The sequence below is a fragment of the Neolamprologus multifasciatus genome, chromosome 3, assembly GCF_963576455.1.
Source record: "Neolamprologus multifasciatus chromosome 3, fNeoMul1.2, whole genome shotgun sequence".
NCBI classification, from domain to species: Eukaryota; Metazoa; Chordata; class Actinopteri; order Cichliformes; family Cichlidae; genus Neolamprologus; species Neolamprologus multifasciatus.
Window position 1 is genome coordinate 26960978 of NC_140441.1, and position 13651 is coordinate 26974628.

The 13651-nt window shown below is 40.8% G+C and overlaps 2 long non-coding RNA genes across 3 annotated transcripts in view; both read right to left on the reverse strand.

The window, feature by feature from the left end:
- Positions 1-13651, reverse strand: part of LOC146522353 (uncharacterized) — a 118983-nt gene that overhangs the window by 51594 nt on the left and 53738 nt on the right. The gene's annotated exons all lie outside the window — the stretch shown is intronic.
- LOC146522358 (uncharacterized) lies at positions 5661-6507 on the reverse strand. 2 transcript variants are annotated; one of them, XR_014870098.1, is made up of 4 exons: positions 6425-6507; positions 6241-6310; positions 6078-6150; positions 5661-5927 (listed from the first exon to the last, which is right to left on the reverse strand). It is a non-coding gene; the product is annotated as an uncharacterized LOC146522358 (long non-coding RNA). The 2 variants fall into 2 exon arrangements; XR_014870095.1 differs by having other exon boundaries at positions 5662-5927; positions 6241-6507.

The window sequence follows — 13651 nt, forward strand, 5'->3', positions numbered from 1 at the left end:
TTAGTTAGTAGAGTTTCCAACGGCTCCTTAAAAAATGGAATGGTCCCTCATTCAGAGAAAATATTACGTGTTTCGTATTTAGCCGAAAAGGAACGCAGTTTGTTTCAGCTAGAATGGAAAAAGACACAAAGCTGGAGATATTCTGTGTCGTTACCAGTGTTGGGTAAGTTACTTTAAAAAAGTAATTAATTACTAATCACTAATTACTTAGTCAATATTGTATTTAAAATACTTATCTAATTACTGTGTCAGAAAAGTAACTTAATTACTAAATAAGTAATTTAACTAAATACTTCTTAAAATCCCTATACACCTTGAGTGGGCAAACAATAGAAATTAAACTGTTTAAATAATAATTTTTTTTTTTAAAGACGGAGACTCTACAGTATGCAGCGGTAGCATCTCTTCCACAATGTAGCCTGCAATCATTTTTTAAGCTCACCTTCAGACGCTTTCTGTGCTGCTGATGAAAAATCAAGCTTTGCCTGCTTAGCAGGAGTTGCTGCAGTGTTATCCATGGATGATGAACAAGGATCACTCAGAACTGTTCGTCTATGCCAGACGTTCCCAAAGTGTGGGGCCCGCCCCCTAGGGGGGGCGCAGAGCCATTGCAGGGGGGGCGCGGCATGAAAAGGGAAAAAAAACCCAAAACAACGCTTGGACACTGTTAGCACGGGCGCCCACACAAACGCAAAGCAGGAGATGAAGCATCGCTGAATATGTTTCAACCAACTTCATTCTAAGCCAAAGACTAGAAAATATGGTGAAGCATATCTTCCCTTTGGTTTCACCTGCACAAGTGCCGTAGGTCTCCCTGCAGAACTGGTTTTCCCTTCGTCGGGAGCAGCGCTGGGCTGTTTAAATCACGGACAAACAGGATCCCACATTCTTGATTTTTAGTTCACAAACACTTGTTGTAATGACTAACTACTCCTGACATTTTGGAGATGTTTGCTCTTTATACAGTAAAGTTACAGTGGGATACAAATAATATCAGGCTGATCCTGCCATGATTTGTTCCCCCGGTTCAAATCACGGACAAACAGCATCCAACAGTTGTTTATGTTTTTGAACCCATTTTGCAGACGGATTTTTTGAAAAATGTATTGATAGCAATGTTGAATATTATTACACAGGAAAAAAAACAACTACATGTAAAATAATCACAGCGTGACGCCTCTGCCTTTGTAAATGGAGGGACAGTAACTGTATGTAAAACCTGCAGATAGTCAGATTAACAGTATTTTGTCTCTATCTGCCATTCTGCAATTCATCTCATGTAAACAATAACGTGGCCACAGCGTGACGTGAAAAAAGGCACATACCTTTGACGTTGCGTGAAGAACTCTATATTCCTCGTCCACACATAAACGCAAAAAAGGAGTTTTAAAAAAATCTTGAAACGCCGTTTACGTGGACGAAACAGCTGCGTGTTCAAAAATACCCGTGTAGGTGCAGACGTAGCGTAAAAGAGTTAGTAGTTTATTTTCTTACTACCTGTAATTTATTGCAGATTACTTGTATTTGCTTAATTGTTTACTAAATGTTTGAGGTGTGAAATAAACCGCAATGGAGCAAAATATGGGTGCGTGTGGTTGGAGGATGTGTTCGTGCGTGCGTGCGCGCGTGCACGCGAGGGGGGCCCGAACATTTTTCTTGTAAAACAAGGGGGGCCCAGCAAAAAAAGTTTGGGAACCACTGGGTTAATCCAAAATTGCCCATAGGTGTGAGCGAGAATGGTTGTCTGTCCCTGTGTGTTAGCCCCGTGACAGACTGGCGACCTGGGATAGGCTCCAGCGCACCCCGCGACCCTGAAAAGGATAAGTGGAAGCGAATGGATGGATGGATGGCTGGACCTGCCCCTTTGACCTAGGTCAGACTCTCGTCACCAGGCTCCTGATTGGTTGTCGCGGCACGAATTGACGCTGGAGTTCAGATTTTTCCAATTCGAGCAGCAGATGCGATATGCGCGTATGCACAAAATGCAACACAAAAACTGACGCGTGTGATTTTATTCGCGAGTCAGACACGCTACTTTGACACACGTTTGATGTGTTTTCACGACGCACGTCTGCTTCTGAATTTTCGCGGGACCTGCAATCGCACGTTGTCGCGCTTCTCCATTGACTTTACATGTGAACCTGACGCTCTGATCGCGTCTATCGCGTTCGGTGTGAACACACCGTTAGTATCAGCTGATGTTTGCTGGAGCCACAGCCGTAAAAGCTGCTGGTCATGATGTCGGTTTGGATATCTAGTGAGAGGGAAACATGAAGATGAAACCAGGAGATGTCCTTACTAAATCATCAGAGCTGAACAGGTGATGGAGAAGCAGGTTTACCTTTTAGGTCACATGAATGAGTTGAAGGGAAGTCATGAACTGTTTGTGAGAGACAAATAACACCAGGATCCTTTTCTACATTGCTAACAGTTAGTAACTGTGCAGGGGCGGGTCTAGCAGAGTTTTCCCAGGGGGCCAGGTAGGGCATTAACAAGGAAAGGGGGGCACAAAGAAATACTTTTCTTTCTTATTCTCATTTAAAATGTCTGGCTTTAATTAAATAATTATCTGAATCTTACAATCAAAGTTTTTATCTGATGTAAAATGTATAGAAATCATTAATAAACCAACAAGACTGTACACCACTGTCACAACAGTGTTTGTTTTCATTCAAAGGCTTTATGGCTTTAATACCTGGTGGGCGGGTCTCTAGTCAAAATGCCCGGGCCGATTTTTTGTCCCAGTGCAGCCCTGGGCACGACACACAGTGAATTAATCTGAGAAGGTGCATTAAAAAATAAATGGCCACGCCAGCGGTGCACATTGCAAATTAGCTCACATAGACACATTAGTTGTGCCGCGCCTTAATGACGGTATCTTAGCTAACAACCCCAACTACCAGATTCAACTTGTAATTGGCTAAAAATAACTTAGCCTACCGGTGATTTGCCTCACATTAACCGCTTGGACACAGAGGACATCGAAATGCAGCCGATTGAACTGAAAAGCTCGACTCTATGGGGGTCAAAGTTTGCAGAACTACGAACACAGCTGGAATCCACAGCGGTGCGTGTTCATGGAGCTTGCACTTTCACCTGCTGGACATCACTACCTGACAAGTTTAACTGTCTTCAGAACATTGCAGAGGCCTTATTGACAGTATTTGGCTCTACATATCTGTGTGAGCAGATTTTCTCTCACACGCAGTGTCCTCAGGTAGCTGTCTGAATGCTGGACACTCGGATACCAGTGTCTCTGAGTGGGAGACCAGAGATCACATTAACATTAACTGGCTTCTGAGGAAATTTTAGATCATCATCATAAAGGTTGCCTACCCCTGCTTTAAAGTAACACAATAGTTACTTTTCCTAGTAATTAATTACTTTTAGAATCTTGTAACTCAGTTACTTTTTTGAAGAGGTAACTAGTAACTATAATTAATAACTTTTTTTCAAGTAACTTGCCCAATGCTGGTTCTTATACATGTAATACATTTACTACCAACCTGAGAGTTTATCCACTGGTCATGACGAATGACTTCTGAGGTCTTAATCCAGCTCCAGCTCAAGATGCTGTAGATTCCCGTCAATAACACTTTCGGTCCGCTGGTAAAACAGAGTTCTATTAATCTGGGCTCAATTACTCAGGAACTGGAACCGGATGTAAGTCTGAACTGAAATTGAATTGTAGAACTGAAATTGAATGGTGAGAAGTGATACTGAAATTATTCAAAAGTTACATTTTTAAAGGATAAAACACAGTTTCAAAGCAAATGAATTAATTTTTAAAATATAAAATTCAATTTCAGTTTAGTGACGATCATTTTCAAACCAATATATTGAATTTCAAATTAGGCTAATTCAAATTCAGTTTTAAAAAGCATTTATTCAAGTTACAATTCAGATTCAATCTGAGCAATTCAAATTTGAATTTTACTTTTTCAAATTCAGTTTCTGATGGCACAAAGTTCTGCCCATAGGATGTTGTCATTATATTTTATTACAGTTTTTGAGTTTAGGAGAATAAAACAATATTTAACATGTTGTTGTGTACTAAGAAGAGATTAATTTAAGAAGTTTTAATTTGTGCATTTGTGAGCCAATGCTGTATTAGTTTGTAATTGTAAGAAATATATGGTTAAAAATGTAAAGAAGTACATTTAATGAGGTGCGGTGAAAAGAAGTGCCTGTAATTAGTAATACAAACAGTTTATTAAATTTTTCTATTAACGTAAAATATTTGTTAATGGTACAGAAAAGATACTGTGAATAAACATAATCTTCCGTTTTATAGTTGAAGGATATGTCTGTAAGTAGCACAGAGAATATACTGTACATAATTTTCAATTTTAACATTTACGGAAAAGTCTATGAACTTATGTAAAAATACAAAAAATGTACTGGCAGAAAATTACCAGAACATTTTGTTTTTTTCTACAGAATTCTTGTTCAGTGTCCCTGCGTCCCTCACTTATTTTCTGGTGTATTTTTAATTTTATACTTTTCAAAGAGCGGCTGTAGAATATGAAATACAGAAATGACGTGTTTTTCAAGTATCTTTATGACTCAGTTCGTTATAATTTTTTGGCCACTTAAAATATCTTTGCAAATTGTAACATTTGTTGCAATTTCTGCTCCCCTCTTAAAAAAAAACATTTTAATGTCAACAAGACTTTTTAAATATATAAATAAATGATCTATAACTAATCTTTGCCAACTAATTGAAGCTTCAACCTTGGGACAGGAATGTTGTTTGTGGCTCAGGAAATGGGTGTGACAGCTCAAACCTGGAGAAAACGGAAGCTCTGCCACGAGCGGCGAGAACAGTCAGCCCACAACTACACCGGTAGAGAGGAAGCAAGACGCAAAATTTAGATGTGGGGGAAAACCCCGGAAGTCCTTGAAATATGACTACTCATTGACTTTAAAGTTCCCAATTAAACAGAAGCAGACCTGAATAATAACAACAAAACCTACTACCATAACCAACAGCAGCAACAACAACAATAGTAATAAAAATCTTAAATCTTATTCTTAAGACTTCTTAATCTCAGTTACAGCTTTCAGATAACTTTCCAACTGTGATCCAACTGCTTACACAAGTAAATGCATTCCTTCACTGCATTCAGCCCAAGTATGAAGTCTGGTTCTTCTGCTTTTCTTGGTCCTATTTTTTCTTATTTATCTCTCATCAACTACAGAAAGTGCCTGATGAAAGTTGGTTAGAGTAAAACATGTGACCATAGACCAGGGGTCGGCAACCTGCGGCTCCGGAGCTGCATGCTCTTTAGTCTTTATACTGCGGCTCTACGTGGTTTAGAAAAAAATGAGTATTTAACTGAAGTGTATTTTATTTGTGTTAGTTCTTTTTAACTTGTAGTTCTAAATTGGAAGATTATTGTGATCTTGAAAGATAAAAATAAAATTATGTTAATATTTTTAATCACTCAAAATAAGCATCACACTTGCACACAAGGATATTTGGCATGCAGCCAGGAGGCAGCCCGGAATCGAACCACCGACCTTCTGATTAGTGGCTAACCTGCTCTGCCACCTGAGCCACAGCCACCCCAGCCACAGAAGTGGCTGGGGTGGCTGTAGCTGTATCGTACAGCCCCGATTTGCAGACGCTGTGTGCTGAGGTTCAGGAGCAGATGTCCCAATGTAAACATACCACGGCAGACCCGACGATGTTTGTGTGGCCCGGTCATGGGGAATGAGACAGGACACAGGAAATACTATTTTGTGGGCTTTTTTATTCTCCGACTGTACTCGGAGGAGCACAGTTTTAATTCTGTAGTTTTGAGTGAAACGGCAAAATTTAACTATTCCACTGGCTCAGCCTAAAACTGCCTTTCAGGGTCTGAGACAACAGTAACTATCATATGTACATGTTAAATTCAAACAGTATAGACAACAGTAGTGACCTGTCAAGAAACAAATACAACAAAAAAGAGAAAATAAAACAAATAAACACATTGTTTACATCCCACAACTTCACAGGTCAACTGGCAATAAAGTGCACTGTAAACTCTCTTTTAAACATACATTTCTATGGGAGAACATCATGAACTCACTTCAGTTTCTCCACACAGCTACTGTGCTAGGACAAGTACACATGCAGGAATCACACAGCAAGTGATCTCCCCTCTGAATCAAACAGAAACATACAGAGTTATGCAAAGTGAATAACAGTATAAACTTAACTTTGAAATCTGTTAGGACACTGTAACTACTCACGCCAACCCGCTCTTCAGTCCCTTTCACAGCACGTGACCATTAAACATGCGCCCGTCGAGCGTTAAGAACTCTACAGAAATGGTCACAAACATGGAGTCATTGCTAAAGAAACTTAGCTAATTACAGTCTACTACAACACTGGTGACAATATTTTGCAGTATGCTACACTTTTTAGCACATTTACCTCTTGTGTAGCTAGCCACAGAATCTTTTGCAGTCTCTAACTCTCCAGTGCTCCCGCTCACAGCGCTCAGTGTGTGACGCAAACTTGAGCAGTGTTGCCAACTCCTCAGTAAGGAAAATCGCTATTGGCTGTCCTAAAAGTCGCTAGAAGTCGCCGAATGACGTCATCACCTACTTTGCATAATTTGTCATGCTAATGTAATTGTAACCTAAGTTGTTGGAGAGAGAAATAACATTGTGGAAGAGACATAACGTGAGTAAAAAACGTCCTAAATGCATTTAGAATTTATTTAGAACTACAAATTAAATTCCTTTTAGCAATTATTGTTTTTTAATGTCACAATTCCAACCCTGCTCCTTTACCCGGGCCTGGACCGGCAAAAGTGACCCGAAATTTGCACTCTGGTGGAGTTACTTTGTGTGTGAGTGTGTTTTTATAAGTAGTTTTAAACCTTGTGATCCACAAAACAGCATAACAGTAAAAGAAGAACTGACTGCGTTACAGTCAGTGCGGGAGCAGCAGCTTCGCTCATGCGCGATTCATTTGCCTTTTGGACGCACAGGTGTGAACATCTCCTGCCCTGATAGCAGCTGGGGGAGGACTATCCTCCACCCGTGAGCGCTTTAGCACGGGTGAGGCGCCCACGGCAGCACCGCTGCTTGTTGAGAGTAAGAGCGATACACGCTTTCACGTCAAAAAGTCGTCATAAATAAGTCTCCAATAACACCAGAAAAAGTCGCCAGATTTGTCGCTAGTCGCTTTTTAGAAAAAGAGTCGCTAAGGGGGTCTGAAAACTCGCTAAATATAGCGACAAAGTCGCTAAGTTGGCAACACTGAACTTGAGTGCATGCGTGCTCTGGCTTACGGTGTCTCTTAAAGGGACAGTATACCCCCAAAATGCGAGGTCTAGTCATCACCATGACAACTCTACAACAAACCTCTGGTAGACAGGCAATCAGTCAAAAACACAATCCCCTCTTTTTAAACCCTTTCCATGCGTAGTATTAGTTCACTTGGCTACATTTGCATAAACATGCTTTTTTCTTTATTGACCACTTTTCACACATGGTTGCTGTAGCCACACAGCCAGCTGTAGCTTTCAGCTCACAGCCCAAAACACACCAACACAACAGCAGAGAGAGCACAGACTTTAAGCCGGCAAGGCTTGATTGCGGATGCCACTCAGGTGCATCCACCTCCCTGCAGCAGCACTGCGGACCACGACTTGCCACACACATTAACCAGGTAAAATACATATTTACGCAGATATTTTGCAAAATATTACTTTTCATTTTTTAGCAGCATAGTCCCTTTTTCAAATTATTTTTAAAATTTAGGTCAAGACTCCACTACAGATCCAGGATGACGGTTCACTACAGTTTTTGTTTGCTATATGAATAATTTAAGTTCAGCTTTTTAATTCATTTAAAAGAGACCTTCAACTGGATGTCTTTCTTTTTTTTATATTTTTTAAGAGTTCAAAATGTGTTCAGTACATAAATTTAATTTAATTTCTCTGTAGCACTTCATGGATTTCATAAGCAACACACTTTAGTTGTTTATACAAAGCATCAAGGTAAAAAACAATAATAATGTTGTCTTTATTTTAGATGTCAAAAAGTATTTGCGGCTCCCAATGTTTTCTTTTCCGTGGAAAGTGGGTCCAAATGGCTCTTTGTGTGTTAAAGGTTGCTGACCGCTGCCATAGACGCTGAGCATAGTCTTTTGGAATTTAAAATCTAAGGCAATGAGACAGTGTTGTAGTTATGGCTCTCCAACAGCTTGTATGCTGATTCAATGTGATGATCATTCCTGCTCTCTTCCAAACTATCCATGGCAGTCTCTAGAAAATCCTCACCCATCACAGACCAAAAGGATTTATAAAATTCAACAGGAAGACCATCTATGCCAGGAGTTCTACCACTCTGAAAACTGATCAGAGCAGAGCCAGTTTTCGATTGGCTTCAGCCACCACATGAGTGAGTCCCTTGAAGAAACCGTGGCACAAACTGGGATTTTCTGAAAGATCACTCCTAAAAAGGTTGTTATAATAGCTGACAGCAAACTTCCTGATCTCAGGAGGTTCTGAGATTGTGGAGCCAATATCAGACATTAGAGAGTGAACAATATTTCTTTGCTCAATCTTCTTTTACAGTCCCAAGAAGAAGTGAGACGGGGCATCCATCTCTGTGACACTGAGGAAACGTGGCCTGACCAAAAGCCCCTTTGGCCGTCGTACCTAACTGTCAGTGCTCCTCACATTGTAATTTTCCCTAGAACTATCACTGCTCGTAAAGGAATGTTTTTCTACTAGAGCATTGGCAGCGACGTCCACCCTAGCAACAGTGGATCTGCCCGCGGTCTCAGCAGGCTCCGCAGGGGGCAATTGACATTTCCCCACCAGGAGCCCTGGCCAGCACCCGCTCTCCAACTGCATCATCCACTGGCTGTGTGTTTCTTAGCCTTTCTGGACAGGATCGAATTAAATGCTCTTCTCCACCACAACCAAAATGGTAAATGGACTGGTTGTTATATAGCGCTTTTCTACTCATCTGAGCACTCAATGCGCTTTACACAACTTGTGCATTCACCCATTCACACCCATTTGCACAAGCACATTTTTCTAAGTGCTTTATAGCTAACATTCACACACATTCATACTCCGATGGACGCATCGGAGAGCAATTTGGTTATCTTGCCCAAGGATATTTGGCATGTAGACTAGGGGAAGCCAGGAATCAAACCTCCAACCTTCCGATCAGTAGATGACCTGCTCTACCACCTGAGCCACAGCCAACCAAAACATTTCACGTTCTCTGAAAAAGCAAAACCATGTCATTGAAACCATCTTTTTTGAAACTGAAAGACAGGTTTAGCTCACTGACTGCCTACTGTGACACACAACATGTTTAAGGAGCACAGATTGGCACAACAAAGAAATCATCTTCATGGGTGAAACTACTTGGCCATACTGTGACAGCTTGTTGGCTGAAGTTTCATTTTTTATAAATGGAGGTGCATTTGAGATGGTAATCTTTTTAGCAGGGCTAACCAAAGAGAGAACAGGCGTGAAAGTGTCATGAATAATGACACCTCTTTCCACCAAGTCATTAACTTTAGATATGTTAACAAGAAAGAACGATCACACCATTCATATGGGAGGCAGATTTTAATGCTGTCATAACCCACCACCTCTCCTACAGCTAAACCAGCCTCCTCCACTGAACAGTTCACAGTTGGTGTGAGTTTGACAGCATGACGGCGTGTCAGCTTCTCAAACTCTGCGTTACCATCAACAGCGGGCATAGTGCAAAATCAAGCCGTTAGCAAACAAACAAAACAACATTCTTGTGTTGAAAAAAACTATGCTAGATAGTGTTACGAAATCAGTTTTACCCCTGTTCTTTTATTCGTCGAAACTTCCAGAGACGGCACCGGAACTCAGTAGTCATTTTACACAAAACTTTTATTCATCTTTATTCATCTTCATTTAAGCATGCACTTCTAGAAGGGAAGACGAGGCCGGTGTGTCCCTCTGCAAAATCTTCACCCCTTTGTTAGTTACAGCCAGCTTTATAGAGGCGTCCCCATCATAAAACCCCCCTACGGTGTGCTGCAAACTCTGTGTCTATGTGAGTGCTCGTGTGTGACTGTGTAGCATACCTGTGTGTATGTGTGTGTGCACGTAAGTGAGTGTGCGTGACAGTTAAAACACTGTGGGTGTAGGTGACTCCCTAGAGGTCATAAAAAACCCATTTCCCTTCCAGACCACAGCTATCCAGGTCAAATGTTGAGACCCCCACCTAAACATTCTCTGGGGAATTTCCTCTCAGGATTAACTCCACTCTGTTTTACTTTCACAGTTCAACTGGGGAGGGTCTCCTATACTCTGCTCCTAAATTCAGGACACCATCAGGCCTTTATTACATTGAGGGCAGTGTCAATGTCTCCACAATAATTCTAGATTCTATGTTAACACATTTCTAAACTCTAAATCAGCTAAACATTTCTACAAATCCCCCTTTTTATCTGCCCTATGGCAGATAAAACTACACTAAATCTTTCACCATAATGTTTTCATACTGTGACTCCCCATTTCCCAAAAGTGGCATCATGATGAGTCTTACGAACAAGGCTCTGATACAAGGCACACAACAACACCCACATGTCACTGATACTGCAATAAAAACAAACAAAGAAACCATAATTGACCTAATGAAACCTTTTCATTGCCCAAAGACAGAGGTCATCCACGTTTCCAACGGGTTATCCAATCCTGAATGCTCATACATTGTGGTGGACAACGTCTTTAGGCCTTCCAGTGCTCGGGTCACAGAGCCATCGGGGGACTGTGTTATTTGGAATAAAAGTACAATACATATCCCCAAACATCGCGCAGACGCCCCCTTTTTCTCCCAATAACATATCTAATGCCATCCGATTTTGTACTGCCATTAAAGATGTTGGACCCAACTGTTCAGCAAGCCCTTGCATTTAATGACAGCACAAAGATCAAATGTATACGAGATTGTGGACCCTTTAACGTAGTCCAATTCTATACTGCCATAATAATCAAAACACTCATCTGATTTACCTGTTTCACTACGTTTGGTTCGCTTCACCATGGCCTGTGATGATGGTATCCCCGGAGTGGACTCAGATCTGTCTCTGGGCAATTCACTTTTTAAAAAAATCACAGTTACAATTACAACAGTCACACCTGACACTACGGTTTCTCTCCAATTCCCCCTCAACCAGCCTAGAGAAGTTGACATGAATTAAATGTAGATGAAAGACTCGTCTGTTTACATCTCTCCCTCACAGAAGGCTTCTCTGCAGAGCATCAAATCTGCATGGCAAAGTGACACACTTTAGATGATCTTCATCTTTGGGAAAAGTGGTGTCAACTATTTCCCAGTCTCCTAGTATTTGTGCTTCACACAGAAACACAATTCCATCGCTGGACTTCCTCTGCGCTGTCACTTTTGGAGCTTGGCACGCTCTCTCCATCCCTCGAGTTGTCACGTCCAACGCTGCTGAAGATTTAAGGCAGAGCACGTCGTACACCTTAGTTGTCTTCCTCAATGTCAACGATGAATCTCTCATTTTATTTAAAATCTTGCTGTGGGAAGTCTCCTCTCAATCTCCTGGAAGCTCAGTAACACAGCTCTCTGTGTGATCTGTGCTGTGCTGAAGATGATCTCTGATCCTCCTGAAGCCTCTCTCCTGGCCTCAGCTCCCATCTTGTGGACGATCCTCTCAGCCACTCCTTCTCGTCATGGCACCTCACGACATCTACAGATTAAAAAATAACACTCCTCTCGCCACATGGCTTTCACCATTTGTCAACTCCCCAATGAGACATGTACAAGAATGTTGCACATTCTCTTTAAAACAATCTCCAGGGTTTCCCACTTGGAGCAGCCATACTCCAACCTGTAACCCTGTGTAAAAACATTAATCAGTAGTTACATGTTCAGCTTATTTAATTCCCAGCTCCACCTGGAGCCTGTATCCTGGAAGACAAATCTGTTAAATCAAACTTCACATTTGCAACCAACTGTAGATCATAAGAGTGATAAAGTATTCAGCATAAAAGACAAGTATCATGTGCAGGTTTTCTCCAATCATTAAATCACTATTATTACCATAATTTGTCCCAAATCATGAATCATCCCAATTTATTCCACAATTTAATCTGTGACTTCCCTTAAACAATGTCACTCCACCCATTTTATCACTATGAGCTCAGTAGTGGCCAGCTAATGAGCTCATATTCAACTATTCCATAAACACTGCATCTTATTTGTTTCCTCATGTCACTTGTCTGTTTTCTGCTGAACCCTCTACATCCACTCTTAGAAAAAACCAACATTAGGAGCACACATAGACAATCCTGGTGGTCAGGCGCAGGTCGATAGGTTCCAGGTGTGCCGTAAAAGGCCATAAAATTAAGCCTGCTGTAAAAGGAATGACACTGGTTTCAACACAGGAAATTTCCCACATTATTCACATCGTCAAAGTAACCTTCAACATTTTCCCAACAACACAGTGTAACAGCATCATCAATCCATAACCTGTAGTAGAGAAACAAACATCAACCAATTGTCCTGTCATAAATCACATCATCAAATCACATGAAGAACTGTAATGCTGTAGAAAAGAGAATGCAAATGTTAGCGCTGCGCAGGTGTATACACACTTTCTCACAGTAACTTCTGTGAGCAACACAAGCCCATGGATAACACACCCCTGGTAGATTCACAAACACAGAAAGTGGCCTTTACAAGTTAAATCGGTACGGCCAAAGCTCACGCAACCTCAGATGTTGCTGTCATCTTTCTGCTCCTGTAAAAAGAAACACATAAATTCATCCACCCTTTTGTCCTGTCTAGGTGGAGGTTAACCTTGAGTCGTAGTCAAGTCTTGTCAGCTTTTACCAGTCAGTCAGTTTGTTTTATTTCCATTCATTCATCCATCCATTCTTTCTTTCTTTGCTGATAGTGGAAACTATCGCCGCATTTGATTTCCACCCTCAGCAAAATGACATCATTTCAAAAAGAAAAAAGAAGAACTTTGGGTCGGATTACCTCGCTGAATCCTTTTTAGGCCGGGACTCTCATTTTCTAATTGTCCCAAATAAGTGGCTTTCTCCAGAGCCCATTTTAATGTGGAGAAACTCACTTGCAACAATTTTCTCGACGACGTGTAGCGCTTTTAATTCCCGACGTGCAGATCTGCTTAAAGAAAAGAAATTCACAAACAGAAATCAGTGCACTGTTCAAAAATAAAAATAAAATGAAAAATAAAAGATAAAACTGAAAAACAAAAGTAAATAAAAATACAGAAGCCCGGTCTTAGGACTTGTCACAGAATATTCTTTCTCTTATAGGTGAGAAAACACCAAATCTAAAACTTGGTGCCATGGTACAACTTTCCCCATACTTCAGAAACAAAAACAAAACAAAACAAAAACAAAAAATCTGCTAGTTTCACTCATTTAAACTCTGGCTGCAGGATTCTGTTCACCCCTGCTATCATCTTCCCCAAAATAATACTGATTCAGTCGTCTATGTATCACTTCTCAACCCACTCAATAAACCAGACAGGATGATGGTAACAGTATTGCCTACTTAAAATTGTCTTTGATCCTAATGAGCTTCATTACGCGTGTGTGTGTGTGTGTGTGTGTGTGTGTGTGTGTTAGTCGGGTTAATACATTTTCTA